Here is a 17,694-nt window from a genome sequence, read left to right as displayed (position 1 = left end):
TCTCTGGGGACCCAGATTTAAGGGGGAGGCTCTCTGGGGACCCTAATGTAAGGGGGGCTCTCTGGGAACCCTGATGTAAGTGGGGGGCCTCTGGGTACCCTGATGAAAGGGGGAGGCTCTCTGAGAACTCTGATGTAAGGAGGAGGCTCTCTGGGGACCCTGATCTAAGGGGGGGCTCTCTGGGGACCCTGATGTAAGGGGGGCTCTCTGGGGACCCTGATGTAAGGGGGGCTCTCTGGGGACCCTGATGTAAGGGGGCTCTCTGGGGATATATATACACACACACGTATATTACTGTATATACATGTGTATGCCCGCCCAAGCGTATGACTTTCTTTACTACGCTGCTATGGGCTCTAGCCCCAGATCTTTTTTAGACCTAGCAACGCCCCTGCAGTCTTGGGTCACCAGCTACCAAGCACCTGATGCTAATGTAACCCATTGATTTTTCTATGAATGTGGGATCCCTTGAAGACTGCATATGTGGAGTGACTATCCTATTATGCTGAGTGACTATCCTATTACTCCTCAATCTTCATGATGATAGCTTCTAAGAATATTTTTGGTTCATGGCACCACCACCACTGCCTAAGGCCCAATTTTTCTGCCCCTGTTTAACAGGGGCATGTAATTACAATTTTTGATCAAATATTTAACAGCAGGGCTCGTTCCTGCGCTCAACACGAGTATCTGTGAAGGGTTGCAGTGTTGTGGCACCACTACCACTGCCTAAGGCCCAATTTTTCTGCCCCTGTTTAACAGGGGCGTGTAATTACAATTTTTGATAAAATATTTAACAGCAGGGCTCATTCCTGCGCTCAACAAGAGTATCTGTGAGGCTTTACAGTGTTGTAAGAACAAAGCTACAGTCCCTATCTTGTTTGTAACCCAGAGACTGCCTGGTAATGGGCTGGGGGGGGGACCATGCCATTTTCCTCAACGATTTTCATCTATATTGCCGACATTACATTACGGCCGCAGTTTTAAATGACTTTTATTCCTTTAGAAATGTCATTTTGTGCAGGGACTGTTCTAAACACGGGGGAAATGTGCCACTTTACAGGCATGCTATAGTCACCCCCCAGGCATGATATTTAAAGGAATATTTCACTTTTATTGTTTCACTTTAAGCCTTATTAAAATCACTGCTCCAGAAAAAAACGGCCATTTTAAAAACTTTTTTTGCATTGATACATGTCCCCTGTGGCAGGACCCGAGTCCCCAAACACTTTTTATGACAATAACTTGCATATTAGCCTTTAAAATTAGCACTTTTGATTTTTCACGTTCGAGTCCCATAGATTTTAACGGTGTTCGCACAAATTTTTTGCCTGTTCGCATGTTCTACCGTGAACTGAACCTGGGGGTGTTCGGCTCATCCCTATTTATGACTATCTATCTCATTCCTTGAGGCGCTAAAATGGCAGGGCAGTACAATCCCCCCCCCCCCCAATGACCCCATTTTGGAAAGTAGACACCCCAAGGAAATTGCTGAGAGGCATGTTTAGCCCATTGAATATTTTATTTTTTGTCACAAGTGATTGAAAAATGACAAAAAAAAAAAATTACACAAAGTTGTCACTAAATGATATATTACTCACACATGCCATGGTTATCACAGTTTTGAATGCCATAAAATGCCAAGATAGCACAACCCCCCCCCAAATGACTCCATTTTGGAAAATAGACACCCCAAGCTATTTGCTGATAGGCATGTTGAGTCCATGGAATATTTTATAATTTGCCATAAGTTGCGGGAAAATGAAACTTTTTTTTTTTTTTGCACAAAGTTGTCAGTCATTAAATGATATATTGCTCAAACATGCAATGGGCATATGTGGAATGACACCCCAAAATACATTCTACTGCTTCTCCTGAGTACGGGGATAGCACATGTGTGAGACTTTTTGGGAGCCTAGCTGTGTACAGGACCCCAAAAACCAATCACCGCCTTCAGGCTTTCTAAGGGCATAGAATGGTGATTTCACTTCCTCACTACCTATCACAGTTTCGGAGGCCATGAAATGCCAAGATAGCACAAAACCCCCACAAATGACCACATTTTGGAAAGTAGACACCCCAAGCTATTTGCTGATAGGCATGTAGAGTCCATGGAATATTTTATATTTTGCCACAAGTTTAGGGAAAATTACATTTTTATTTTTATTTTTTATTTTTTTACACAACATTGTCACTAAATGATATATTTTTCAAACATGGCATGGTTATGTGTGAAATTACACCCCAAAATACATTCTGTTGCTTCTCCTGAGTACGGAGATACCACATGTGTGGAACTTTTTGGCAGTCTAACCGCGTACAGGACCCCAAAAACCAATCATACCTAAACCTAATACCTGATGATAATGATGATGATACCTAAACCTGCAGGCATCATTCTGGTATAACCACTCAAAGTTCAACAACATACCAGTATGTTGCTGGTCCTTGCTGGGCATACTTTGTAATGTTCTTTTTTTCATGCAGCCTGTGGGCTGAACAAAAAAAAAGAGATTGATCGGTGGGTATGCCCACCATTAGAATACTGTTCTTCATCCACCCACTTTTTAACTGTGGTGGTGAAATCACCTCTGACAGCGCTGGAGTCACGGCTTTGCGTATCGTGGGAGCAAACACTGTTGCTCTCGCAATAAATAAACCCGTGCTGCAGCTGAATGGTGTACCTGCTAAGCAAATTATGGTTAACAATAAAACAAGGTAACATTACAGTATAACAGTATTGACCTGTACACACGGTCGGATTTTCCGACGGAAAATGTGTGATCAGAGCTTGTTGTTGAAAATTCGGACCGTGTGTGGGCTCCATCGGACTTTTTCCATCGGAATTTTCGACACACAAAGTTTGAGAGCTGGCTATAAAATTTTCCAACAAAATCCGTTTGCATAAATTCTGACCATGTGTGGACAATTCTGACGCACAAAGTGCCATGCATGCTCAGAATAAATTCCAAGACAGAACTGATCAGTCTGGTAAAATTAGCGTTCGTAATGGATATAGCCCTTTCGTCACGCTGCAATGTTTTAAATTGTTTAATGCAGTGCACTCTCTTCTTCTTTACAATGCTAGAAGAATGAAGTTGTTTTGCTGCTTATATTCACACAGACTTCTCACAAACTTCTTTCTTTATTATTTCTCGTGATTTCATGAATATAATATTTGTATTCGTCAGATCTACTGATTTTTTTTTGTATTTTATGTTTTTATATTTTTGATAATTTGTTGATTGTTTTTTTAATCAAGATCTCCTGTTTTTGTTAATTTTTTTTATTTTTTTTTTGGTGATCTCCGTAATTATTTTGTGGGTTTTGTGTGTCAAGTTACCACAACACAATTATTATATTGTATTTTAAAATCTCAAGGAGATTGGTTGGTGTTGGTGTCCCTTGTTAATTTCACATTGTATTTTGGAAATGTACCTGCCTACTCACAAACAAACTGTCTTATTTGAAGTAAAACACATAGGCAAGTATTTGTGAAAATTAAATAGCCATTTATTCTGGGTCATAACAAAATAAGGAGGAAGGCAACGCTGGATAAACTGGTGAAATTAGCGAAGCCTTTGTACCCCAGGGAACACATCAATTATTTTACAGTCAAAACTGGTGGCCTGAGGAGTCCTTATAATACTGAGCACAATCTGGTCGAGGACTACAAGAGCCTGCATCTTTTGCCAGACCAGACTGAACCCAGGGCCATCACTCTCTGGTCTTCCTTAGACGCTTCCTTCCAGGCTGTGGCTCTGGTGTTGGAGGTGTGACAGGAGGTGGGGGAGGAGGAGGAGGACCTGGAGGAGGAGGAGGAGGACCGTGGTTGAAATCACAAACGTGGCTTTGGCTTGTGAGTTGGCCCCTCAACCCCTTATTTAGGGCTTGTAAGATGAGATACTCACATATTAGGGGTTGGCCCTCCTCCATTTCCAGCATTTTGCAGGCTGTAATATAGGCAAAGTCCTCTTGAAGACTGGGGGGGGTTCTGAGGGCCGCAGTAGCCTTCCAAAATAGGCCAATTGCTGCCTCCTCCAGGTTACCCCTCTTCCTGACACTTTTTTGTGGAAGGCGGAGGAGAGAGACCTGGGTATCGGGCAGGCTACTGGGCCCGGCCACCTCCTGGCTGCCACTTACCCCCGCCACCTCCTGGCTGAGACTTTCCTGTGTATGAAAAAGGGACATAGTTTTCGTTTTTGGTTCATCAATCACACACAATTTTCATCTCATGACTGTTGCAAATTGAATGTTAATAAATAGAAAAGACTATCATTCTGAGCCCAGCATTTTTCATTCTTGTCACAATCATTTGTGGCCACTACTGTCTATTGATATGTAAAACACTTTGTGAAATCAGAAATTAGTTATCAAAACTAACATATATTTAACATAATTAATTTGACAAATAGAAATATTTAGAAGAATGCTATACCTGGCTCAAGCTGGGCTCCTCCACATGTTGCTGCCTGGAAGGCCCAGGTTGGGCGTCTGAAGCCTCAGCTGGGGGGAAGGAAGTGTGGAAGGAAGACTGAAGAGTGTTGGCCTGGGTTCTCTCTGGTCTGCCAGAAAATGCAGTCTATCATAGTACCACAGCCTGGGTACATAAATGTCATCTGCTGCAGCACCTGATCTCAGGGAATCCTGGACCTTATTATGCTCCCTTAGATAAGTGCTCCTCATGCCAACAATTAGGGCCTTCAAATAGGGGATGTCTGCTGTGGGGATCAACGGCTTCACGAATTGCACCAATTGATCCAGCGCTGCCTTCCTCTTTGTTTTATTGTTATAATGTGGGTGGTTTACCTGCCACAGACATGTCAGCTCCCTGAACATATCAATGAATACTAGCATAAAGTCATGATCATTGACTAGATCCATTTTCTCTGCAAGACACAACACAAGACAAAAACCCTAATGTCAGACTAAACTCTCCTAATCTTGTCCCAATATAGGTCTCAATCTATAAGTAGTATAGGACCAAGTTAAAATGGTACCTTCGTTATCACGATCGGCGTTTCCGATACTCCTTCCTCCGCTCACAGATCTTACGTACGATGCACACGTGTTACGCTTTATATACACTGCACATGCATGAAACTCTGCCCGCCCCTGACGGTCTTTCTAGTCTATTCCCTGCCCCTTCTCTTTTGGCGCAGTGGGGGAGAGCACATGGCGGAGAGACAACAGGTGCGTGATAATTCCAGCAACGAGGAGGAGGAGGAAAGCCCGGATCCAGAAACATCAGGATCCCGCAGGCGATTTAAGGCATCAAATATGGCCTTTGTAGAGATGGTGGAGATGGTGGACATATTGAAAAGGGCTGACTATGATGGGAAGTATGGACCTTACCCAAACTCAAATTTCAGAAAGGCCAAGATCATGGCTAAAGTTGTGAAGAGTCTGCACAGGAATTTTGGGGTACGACGATCCAAGGATCAACTGAGAAAACGGTGGTCGGACCTCAAATTAAGGGAGCACGATCAGTATAGAAGGATCAGGAGAGTGCTGCAAAAAAGTAAGTAGTTGTCCTGTGTTTCTATTCTTTATTTTGATTACGTTCATGCTGCTCCATGTGCTTTTCTTTACTGTTGTACAGTTTAAAATGGGAACTTTCATGTTCATGGGCACATTAATAGTTCGTAGGAAACATTGTTCGCCACTAAAATACAATGTTTTGGCCAGATGCAGTTCAATACCGTTTTTCTGGCCTACTTCAATTAAAAAAGTTTGTTTTCTAGATGGGTTTGTAACTGGAATGAAATGCAAACTAGATTCTGTGTAAGGAGAGGACACTCAGCAGGTGTTTACACATCTGGACGCTGGAGCACTAGTGTGGGACAACAGAACACCCTTTTTATTAGGGGGTCTCACATAGGTGCTCCAGTGAATACTATTGGGGTGTCTCCATCTGTGAAGCTTGCACAAAACAGGTAAGTATTGAAGCTTTAAAAGGACAAAAAAAAATATTCAGCTTGGAACTCTGCCAAAACAAACAATTGTACCTCACTTCCAAGCAAGGTTTCAGATTCCTGTTTTTGCCATCAAATACCTGTGTGCTAAGTATACCTATTTTTTGTTCACATAGGGGAGAAAAGACTCAGAGGACACCAGGGACCCCCCACCTCAGGAAGAAGGGGAAATCCCCCAAACCCAACCAGAGGAGGAGGAGGGAGACGTTGTAAAAGTTGTCACCACAACAGGTGAGTGTCTGCAATCACTGTTTCAGGTAATAGATGGATGCCTGCATATTTATAATACATGGTGGGTTTTTTTGTTTTTTTGTAGGTGATTGGGATGTTGTGGAAGAGGAATGTAATTTCACCAGTGAAAGTGCCCAGATCCTCATCAGGGAGATAATGGGGTGTAATAGGGATTTAGAAAACCTAAAGGAAAACGTCAATGATGTTCAAAACAAAATGAAGAACATCATTGATGTTTTAGGGAGAATCTAAAACACCCAGAAATCCCTAAATTTCCTCAGCTTTTTTTATTTTTTATGACTAATTTTTTACATATTTTAAAAGCCAAATTTTGAAGATGCACACAGTGGGGTTGATTTACTAAAGGCAAATAGACTGTGCACTTTGCAAAGTGCAATTGCACTCTGCAAGTGCAGTTGCTCCAGACCTTAGTAAATGAGCAGAAGCTCTGCTGATTTCCATCATCCAATCATGTGCAAGCAAAAATGCTGCTTTTTAATTTCTCTTGCATGTGATTGGGTACTTTTTGCAAAGTGAAGATTTACCTCATTTACTAAGCTCTGGAGCAACTGCACATGGAGCGTGCAACTGCACTTTGAAAAGTGCACAGCCTATTTGCCTTAAAATCAACCGCTTTATTTCCCAAGCAGCACTCATGACTATCTATACAAACTTTCCCCAATCCTCAGTCCAGATAAAGTGAAGGTAATTTATGACCATTCATGTAACCCTGTGTTTTTGTTGTGAGTTTACACCTCTGATTGTACAGACTCAGAGCTTGGATAACACAGGTTTACATGAATTGTCATACATTACCTTCACATCATTTGGGCATACAGAGTGCTGGGGGCTGGATTATATAGATCTGTACTTACATTTTATAACAGGAGATTGTTTTTATTGAGTAGTACTGTTGTTGTATAATTTATTGTTGTATATATTAGTGGATGAGCACAAGAGCTTGTTTTGATTATAGACATCTCTATCTTAGCACTTCTCAGCCCCCAACTCCCTCCAGCTTGAATCACCCCCAGACCACTTCATAAATCCAGCTGACAGACATCACCCGGAGCTGCTTCCTACCCCCCAGCTGAGGGACATCATTCCATGGTCACTTTCCTTCCCTTATCTTCCCAACATCGCTCCCTGGTCACCCCACAGACACTGCAAGAAATCCCTCCCCATTCTGCCACCGTCATACCCACTGCACTCCTCTCCTGTACATACTGCCCTCATCATACCCTCCACACTCCTCTCCTGTACATACTGCCCCATCATACCATCCACACTCCTCTCCTGTACATACTGCCCCCATCATACCCTCCACATTCCTCTCCTGTACATACTGCCCACTGTCATACCCTCCACACTCCTCTCCTGTACATACTGTCCTCATCATACCTTCCACACTTCTCACCTGTACATACTGCCCTCATCATACCCTCCACACTCCTCGCCTGTACATACTGCCCACTGTCATACCCTCCACACTCCTCTCCTGTACATACTGCCCCTATCATACCTTCCACACTCCTCTCCTGTACATACTGCCCCCATCATACCCTCTGCACTCCTCTCCTGTACATACTTCCCCCATCATACCCTCCACACTCCTCTCCTGTATGTAGCCCCCTGTTCCTAAAACTGGGGCTATAGTGTAAATTTAGTTTGACTGAGCTGTAGACAGCTCACATTTGATTGTATAGTTTTTTTTGGTTCTGCTCTAATTTCAACTGAGTTGTGCATTTCTCAGTGTCACCAGTAGGTGTCACTGGTACCACAGGCCAGTATGAGTATTACAACTAGGTTAAACTATGAATAATTCTTCTTCTTCCAGAACAGCCCAGTAGGAGGTTCCTAGCAGCTGTGCATTCTGAAAAGGGGGTATTTATTGGCCAGAATCATGTGCTCTCTCTCTTCTCTTCAGGCCCTCCTGGCCTGAGGATGTGCTGCTGTGAGTTCTGCAAGTAGTCCCAGAAGCCTGTCTGGGGCCTACTAATCCTACAGTGGTCCTTAGGTTGTCTTGCCTGTGTGGAAGAAGCTGAGCCAAGCTGATGAGATCCAGGGGAGGACCCTTGCTGGAGAGAGCCAGGAGGAATGCTGGTCTCTCAGGATGGCCTGGTGACACATTTGGAGGACGCACCTATAGCTAAACTACTCTTACAGTGTTTCCGGATGGCTTAAAGGTTCTACAACTGTGAGAGAGGTTTATGCAGGAGTTCTAATGGCTGCTAAGTCTTTGAGAGAGGCTTGTCCAGGAGTTCTACTAGCTGCTAAGTCTGTGAGAGAGGCTTGTCCAAAAATTCTACCGTCTGCTAGGTCTGTGTGAGAGGCCTATCCAGGTATTCAAGATCTGCTAAAAGAGAAAGCTGTTCTACCTTTGGATTCAAGGAGTCTGTAGGTGATCTGTGGATGGTGTCTGAGACCTCCCCTAACCCTCTCTCCTGTTACTATTTTCAGGTTCCTCGTTAAAGCATTGAAAAATATCTAAAGTGACTGGCGCCCAAATTCTGTTCTAACTTCCCATTATAGCCCTGGACTCAGCCTTGGGGTGAATGTTAGCTCACTCCCTGCCTCTGGAGGTACCTCCTTGTCCCCAATAGACTCAGGGGGTGCTACATTTTGGCGCCCAACGTGGGGCCTGCCGGAAAGTGTTTGCCGTTGTCCCTAGCAACCAACTGCAACTCAGGTATTTCATCATGGCACCGTGGGGATTGTGAACTGTGACCTCAAGTAAAGCCCTTGAGACTGTTTCTAAAATGCTGCACTATTTTAGTGGGGAAGAAGATCTAGGAACATGTCTTGTTCTTCTCTTCCTTTCCCTCTCCCTCTTTACTATTATCTATTGAGATATTTATCTCTAACTTCTGCCTCTTGCCTTTTGCAGTCTGTATTTCATCTTTTCATTTTTTCTTCTTTGTCTTTTTGTTTTTGGTTCTGTTTTACCTTATTCTATTTGAGTCTATTTATTTATGTTTGTTATTTGGCTGCCAACCTAGTGTTTTTGTTTTCTGTTTTTGTTTTTTATCTACTAACAATAATTACGGTATGCGATACTAAAATCATTGCTTTGCTTTGTCCAAAACAGATCTAACAATTAGTCTATTATCTATGTGTAAAAGTCTGGCAATGGGTGATCACATTGGGTGAAAGTTATGTTTGCACTATGTGAGAATGAACGTTGAATTAGCTGCAGTATAATCAAGATGTCTGTACTAGTTACAAATTATCTAATTAAGTCTATTGATACTTAAGGACACTCTGTGAGCTATTGCGCATGCTCTGAGAAAACTTGGTTACAAGCGAAACATGTAAGCAAGACACCATCATGTCTTCTGTGGTGTGAGCACCGGTCTGTCTGCCTATACAGCGAACCCTACTCAACCATCCCGAGTCCTTGTCAGAATACATCTCCAGTCCTCAGACGGGTAAATCGGGATTGGACAGCTCTGCACTGCTTGTATGGTGTGTGGACACACCTGTGATACTACTACAAGGCAATACATTTGGAGAAATATCTGGAGAGATACACAGTTCACTAATGTAGCAAAGACTCTTGTCAGGAATCATTCTGATGATCTCATCTTTATATTCCACCTTTGAAGTGATTGGACCACACATACGGACTTGAAATAAAAGGAAAGCAAGACACAGAACAAGACGTCAAAACGGTGAGCTGTGTCAGCCCCCCCATAAATCTAAGGGGAAGTCTTTTCAGAGTCTAAACCACTTTGTTTCCTTGACTGTTGTCACCTTCATACTCACCCATTTGTGATGCACATCCACATGTATGACAAGTATACAATAAGTGTTTCTTTGCTAAACATTCCATGAATGAACTTCCTCCTTCCTTTGCCTTTCGTCCCCCCTGTTTTCATCTTGTTTTTGGCTAACGTTTAATGCCTGAATGAAAATCAGATAAACCATACAAAGCACCTGCACTTTTTTCTCAAACGGAGTTAACGAACTCTCAACATAAAGAAGCTGTGTATATGCAGGCCAATTACTTTTTTCATTTTATAGAACCAGTAAAGTGTGTATACACATTTTTTTTCTGGTTAAGTGAAGCCTTTAATCACCAAACACACCTTTTTGAGTAGATTCATTTGTATGGGATAGATGAGATATGTATGGCTGACTGTGGTAGACACCGGTGTCTCATTAAGACTTTCTTTGTCTTAATTTTAATTAAATGTGTTGGAGGAGGGTATTTATATATATTTATTCATAATTTTTTCTATTTAATTAATATATGGTGGATATTCAATAAAGATTATTAGTCCTTAAACCGGTGTATCCTCTTTGAAGGATATCTTTGGGAAGCTTTCCCGATTTTAGTGTATATGCCCTTATATTCAGAGGATCAAAATCCTGAAGGTCTAAGTTCCACTATTTCCAGGTGATTATGATATAGGTTGTTACATTCAGTGATGTAAATGTACTATTACACACATCTCTGATACCTATCTTACCAGGACTATTTTGGATGAGCATTCGTTTCCTTTTTTCCTCTTTTTTTCATGCAGTAGGGAACCAGGCTGTGAAGCCACAAGGCTTCATTTCCTGATTCCCTTACCGAAGATGGTGGCGCCTCCACCCGAGAGCCGAGGGACAGATCGGCTTCGAGTGCCGACATCGCGGGCACCCTGGACAGGTAAAGGTCCATATTTTAAAAGCCAGCAGCTGTAGTATTTGTAGCTGCTGACTTTAAAAAAAAAAACTTGGCGGAACTCCGCTTTAAGGGATTCTGAGTAGGATTCCTTGTCTGATTTATCTGGTGCTGATGAACTGTTTGAATCTATGTTACAAGAACTGTTGTGGGTTAATAGTGAGGATGTTGCTTCTACCTTCACTTTCCCAGATTGGGCAGCTCTAGACTTTGGGGAGACTAGAACTAGTATGGAAACGCCAAGTGTTACTAGTGAGCCTCTGCCTAAAGTTATCAGTCCAGCTGAAACTAAAAAGTTGTCTGCTAAAGCCATGGTGTAAAAGTCTATGAATGCTGGTGTGCTTCCTGGATTGGGAAATATCAAAGCCTTGCCAAAGCTTGCTTGCTTACAAAGAGTGCTCAACAAAAGAGTTGCTACAGAATATGGCCTGGAATTTCCATATGTTCCTTCAGAGATTATGCAAGAATTTGAATCAAAGCGAGAGGAGTGGTACAGTGAAGCTATCTGAGACTACCTGTCTGTACCAAAGCCTTTCAAAAAAGCTGGCTGTTCATCTGTCATGGATGAGCGTTATGACAGATGCATGTAGGTAGCCTCCTCACATACAGTTAACTGTGACAGGACAGTCTTACTGGCTGAGAGGAGAAGTGGGACTACAATTGTATCATACTTACTTCCTCATGCAGAAATGTCATATTATATTCAGAATGTGTTTGTGTTTTCCTGCTGTTTTGTGAAATCCTGTTGAGGCTGTAACTTCTCTGAATTTGTCTCCAGCAGTCATCTTGGAGAAGCTTCATGTTCTGATTGGTACCAAGTTATCTTGAGATTTTGTCCACCATTTTCTGTTAGCTTCCATATAAAAGGGGGGCCCAGCCACCATTTTGAGGAGACGTATATGTGGAATGAGTTTGGGAAAGGTATACTGCCTGTGAGGGAAAGCTAGGCCTTACTGAGGAAGAGTGTTCCAGCCTGGATGGACAGAACAGGGTTCCTCAGGAGTCCTACCTATCAGCACTGCTGCTGTGCTTGTGATAGAAGATCATCTGAGACAGTGTATCTTCCTGTTAAATAATGCTGCATCTGTGGAACCTGCTTATGGACAGCAGCCTATGGCAAGTAATTAAAATGTGCTTTGTATACCACTGATGTGCTTGAAGAGAGGAATAATCACTACAGTGCCAGATTACTGAGCTGTATTCTCTATCTTTGGTGAATGGAATGTGAATCTGTGCCTTATATGCTAACAAGAGAACTGTTTACTCTTTTGTAAATATCATTCTCCACTGTTGCTTATCTGGCAATTAAAGTTACTTCATTTACAATACCGCGCAGTGTGTTTCCCTCTATAATACAGCCACGCTAATTCCCCCACTTATCTTTTGGCATAGTCGGCAGGATGTCAGAGCCATCATCAACGATGGCGGGAGTGGCTAGAGGGTTAACCATGACATCTTATGGAGCCCTAAATTTACTGGCACAAATATCTCCCTGGCAGACTGGTTGGAGAGATTGGACAGCTTAGCCCGCTTGTTCCAAATACCCACTCAGCACATTGCAGATTTGGCTATGAATGCACTAGAAGAAGAAGCCTGCCAGGCTGTGATGGTTCTGCCAGGAAAGGACAGAGCGAACAGCTATTGTGGTTCGCCTGGAAAACTTGTATGGGCAGAGTGCACCTATAACTGAACTCCGGAGGAGATTATATACCCGGAGCCAGCATGACCAAGAGACAATGGGGGTTATTTACTAAAGACAAATCCACTTTGCACTGCAAGTACACTTGAAAGTGCACTGAAAGTGCACTTGGAAGTGCAGTCGCTCTAAATCTAGGGGGTAGATCTGAAATGAGTGGAAGCTCTGCTGATTTTATCATCCAATCATGTGCAAGCTAAAATGCTGTTTTTTATTTTCCTTGCATGTCCCCCTCGGATCTACAGCGACTTTACTTCCAAGTGCACTTTCAGTGCACTTTCAAGTGCACTTGCAGTGCAAAGTGGATTTTCCTTTAGTAAATAACCCCCAATATCTCAATATGCTGTTGACCTGCAGGAAATCTGGTGCCAACTGGAGAAACAAATGGCATCCACTGGAACAGGAGTATCTAACCCTAATCAACTCATCCAGGACCAGTTTCTCTTTGGGGTACGGTCCTCTTCATTATAGAGAGCCTTAAGGGATAGAGTGAGGGCTGATGACACAGTAAAGTTTGCCGTTATCCTGCAAGAGGCCATTGAGCGAGAACAGGAGGGGCTGGAACATGAACAGGCTATTTCCAGAAGCCAGGTTACCTCCACTCATGGAGTTGGGTGGCCGTTAAAGCTCAAGGAAGCGACTGCACCATGCCCCTCATAAAACCCAGCTTCTTTGTTGTCCTCAATAGTAAGAATTGTAAAGGACCTAGCTGATTCCGTGATCTCCCTCAAACAGAAAATGTCAGCTACTTGGAGCGGGTCTACCCAACCTAGTGCTTCACGCAACCCACTCCGGAGAGACCCGGATACAGATCGCAGGTGCTGGCAGTGCGGACTGTTAGGCCACATTTCCAGGAACTGTGCGGAAAAGGGAGCAAAGATTGCCCAACAGCATCCTTTAAAGCGTTTCTTTACAGCCCCAACAAGATCCTATGATGATATCCACATGCCCAGTAGTAACTGTGACTTTCAACAGCCAGCCAGTTAGCTGTTTGGTGGACACTGGATCAGAGGTCAGTACCATGTCAGTATCCTCTTGAGTACAACTCAAGAGGATAGAGATCAACAGTGTGAAGAGTATGAGGTTGTCCCCTCCAGGGTCAACCTACGAGGGCAACGAGCATCCTCAGTACTGCAACGTGACCAAATCCCACCAAGAGGGCCAGAAATTCATACTCCTCAAGAGTGGATTAATCTTGGATTGAAAGACCCCGACATTGGTCAGCTCATGAAATATTGGGACAGGAATAGAAAACCAGACTACAGGGAGCGAAGAAGGCTTTGTTCAACCTTGTGTCAGCTTCTTAAGCAGTGGAATAAGTTGGAAAGACATAATGGACTCTTGTACCGAAAGACACGCATACCAGGAGAACCATGGATTATCCATCAACTGATTATCCTTCAGTCGGAGGCCATAGAGGTCTCTCGGGTCTTTCACAGTACTGGAGGTCACTTTTGTGCCAAACAGGCAGAAGCTTTTATTCGTAAGTACGTTTTTTGTCCTGGACTAAGTTGGTGCTGAAGGTGTGTCAGGAGTGTAAGAGTTGTGCCACTCACAAGGGAAAAGCAGAGAAAACCACCCCTGGTGGTGAGCATAGGAGAGCCCTTTGAATTACTGACCATGGACTTTCTGACAGTGGCTAAAACATATGGGTTCCGCTATGCCTTGCTGTTTGTGGACCACTTTTCTAAGTTTGCCATTGTCATGCCAACCAAGGATCAGACTGCCACTACCACAGCTAAACTGTTCTAGAAACATGTGGTGCAACCGTTTGGTTGCTCCAAGAGGATTTTGTCTGACCAAGGCCCAAACTTTGAGTCTCAGGTGTTTTCTGAACTGTGTCACCTTAGCGGCATTCGAAAATCTCATACCACCCCCTATTATCCCCAGGGAATGGTGTCTGTGAGTGCTTTAATCACATGCTGTTGGGGTTGATTCACCTTGGATCAAGAGCAATGAGAAAGATGACCACAGTATGTCTGTGATGTTGTCTGGGCTTATAATCAGAGCGCATAGAGCAATTGGTTATATTTCCCATTTTTTGATGTTTGGCCGTTGTGGCCGGTTACCTGTGGATTTATTATTGGAAACTCCAGAGCCCATCACATCAAGGACCCTTGAAGAATGGGTCCAAGACCATTGGCATCGCCTAGCCCAAGCTAAACTAATGGTGCTGGGGAGGCATCAGGATCTGGCTAACGAAAGTACTGTCAACTAGCTGCCACTAAAACCAGGAGACAGGGTCTTGGTGTGCAACCCCAGACACATTAGAGGCAACAAGCTGGAGCCCAAGCGGGAGCCTTGCCCATATCGGGTTGAAAAGCAACCTTTTCCTGGCCTGTGTGTGATGTTGTTTCAAAGAAGCCAAATGGGTCTTGCAAGAGACTGCACCGTAACCTACTTCGCCCATGTGTTCACTGCAGATACACTGTCGGGTGAATCTGTTCCTGATTTTCCTCCATCTGACAGATGGGACAGCAGCCCGGAGATCCTCAATAGTGATTCAGCAGAGTGGTACCTACCCCTTCTGCCATCAGTAGAGGAGTTACTTTTCCAGATCCTTGTTTCTACTGGTAACCATTTAAAGGGACTGTCATAGTTCAGCTGGCAAATATTAGTCTCTGCTCTGAAATAACAATTTGTTCCTGTTTAAAGCTCAAGAATAGGGATGAGCTTTGAGTTCGAGTCGAACTCATGTTCAACTCGAACATTGGCTGTTCGCCAGTTCGCTGAACAGCGAACGATTTGGGGTGTTCGCAGCAAATTCGAAAGCCGTGGAACACCCTTTAAAAGTCTATGGGAGAAATCAAAAGTGCTAATTTTAAAGGCTTATATGCAAGTTATTGTCATAAAAAGTGTTTGGGGACCTGGGTCCTGCCCCAGGGGACATGGATCAATGCAAAAAAAAGTTTTAAAAATGGCCGTTTTTTCAGGAGCAGTGATTTTAATAATGCTTAAAGTGAAACAATAAAAGTGTAATATTCCTTTAAATTTCGTACCTGGGGGGTGTCTATAGTATGCCTGTAAAGGGGCACATGTTTCCCGTGTTTAGAACAGTCTGACAGCAAAATGCTGTTTCAAAGGAAAAAAAGTCATTTAAAACTACTCGCGGCTATTAATGAATTGCCAGTCCGACAATACACATAAATGTTCATTGATAAAAACGGCATGGTAATTCCCCACAGGGGAACCCTGAACCAAAATTAAAAAAAAAAAAATGACGTGGGGGTCCCCCTAAATTCCATACCAGGCCCTTCAGGTCTGGTATGGATATTAAGGGGAACCCCGGCCAAAATTTTTTTTTAAAAATGGCATGGGGTCCCCCTCAAAATCTATACCAGACCCTTCAGGTCTGGTATGGATTTTAAGAGGAACCCTGTGCTAAAATTTTTTAAAAAAATGGGGTGGGGTCTCCCCAAAAATCCATACCAGACCCTTATCCGAGCACGCAACCTGGCAGCCTCAGGAAAAGAGGGGACGAGAGAGCGCCCCCCCCCTCCTGAACCATACCAGGCCACATGCCCTCAACATTGGGAGGGTGCTTTGGGGTAGCCCCCCAAAACACCTTGTCCCCATGTTGATGGGGACAAGGGCCTCATCCCCACAACCCTTGCCCGGTGGTTGTGGGGGTCTGTGGGCGGGGGGCTTATCAGAATCTGGAAGCCCCCTTTAACAAGGGAACCCCCAGATCCGGCCCTCCCCCCTGTGTGGAATGGTAAGGGGGTACAAAAGTACCCCTACCATTTCACAAAAAAAGTGTCAAAAATGTTAAAAATGACAAGAGACAATTTTTGACAATTTCTTTATTTAAAAGCTTCTTCTTTCTTCTATCTTCTATCTTCTATCTTCCTTCGGTTTCTTCCTTCATCTTCTTCTTCTTCTGGTTCTTCTGGTTCTTCCTCTGGTGTTCTCGTCTGGCATCTTCCTCTGCGGCGCCGGCGTCTTCTTCCCTTCTTCTCGGGCCGCTCCGCATCCACCATGATGGGAGGCTTCCGCTGTGTGACGCTTCTCCTCTTCTGACGGTTCTTAAATAACGGAGGGCGGAGCCACCCGGTGACCCCGCCCCCCTTTGACGTAGGGGACTTGACGGGGACTTCCCTGTGGCATTCCCCGTGACGTCAGAGGGGGCGGACAGGGAAGTTACCGTGTGTCAGAGGGGGGCGGGGTCACCGGGTGGCCCCGCCCTCCGTTATTTAAGAACCGTCAGAAGATGAGAAGTGTCACACAGCGGGAGCCTCCCATCATGGTGGATGCAGAGCGGCCCAAGAAGAAGGGAAGAAGACGCCGGCGCCGCGGAGGAAGATGCCGGATGAGAACACCGGAGGAAGAACCAGAAGAAGAAGATGGAGGAAGAAACCGAAGGAAGATAGAAGATAGAAGAAAGAAGATAGAAGAAAGAAGAAGCATTTAAATAAAGGAATTGTCAAAAACTGTCTCTTGTCATTTTTAAAATTTTTGACACTTTTTATGTGAAATGGTAGGGGTACTTTTGTACCCCCTTACCATTTCACACAGGGGGGAGGGCTGGGATATGGGGTCCCCTTGTTAAAGGGGGCTTCCAGATTCCGATAATACCCCCACAACCACCGGGCAAGTGTTGTGGGGATGAGGCCCTTGTACCCATCAACATGGGGACAAGGTGTTTTGGGGGCTACCCCAAAGCACCCTCCCAATGTTGAGGGCATGTGGCCTGGTACGGTTCAGGAGGGGGGGGCTCTCTCGCCCCCCCTCTTTTCCTGCGGCCTGCCAGGTTGTGCGCCCGGATAAGGGTCTAGTATGGATTTTTGGGGGGACCCCACACCATTTTTTTTTTACATTTTGGCACGGGGTTCCCCTTAAAATCCATACCAGACCAGAAGGGTCTGGTATAGATTTTGAGGGGGACCCCATGCCATTTTTTTTTTAAATTTTGGCCGGGGTTCCCCTTAATATCCATACCAGACCTGTAGGGCCTGGTATGGAATTTAGGGGGACCCCCACGTCATTTTTTTTTACATTTTGGTTCGGGGTTCCCCTGTGGGGAATTCCCATGCCATTTTTAGCAATGAACTTTTATGTGTATTGTCGGACTGGCAATTCATTAATAGCCACAAGTAGTTTTAAATGACTTTTTTTCCTTTGAA

Source organism: Aquarana catesbeiana, linkage group LG12, assembly GCF_042186555.1.
Source record: "Aquarana catesbeiana isolate 2022-GZ linkage group LG12, ASM4218655v1, whole genome shotgun sequence".
Lineage (NCBI taxonomy): Eukaryota > Metazoa > Chordata > Amphibia > Anura > Ranidae > Aquarana > Aquarana catesbeiana.
This window is presented reverse-complemented; position numbering follows the sequence as displayed.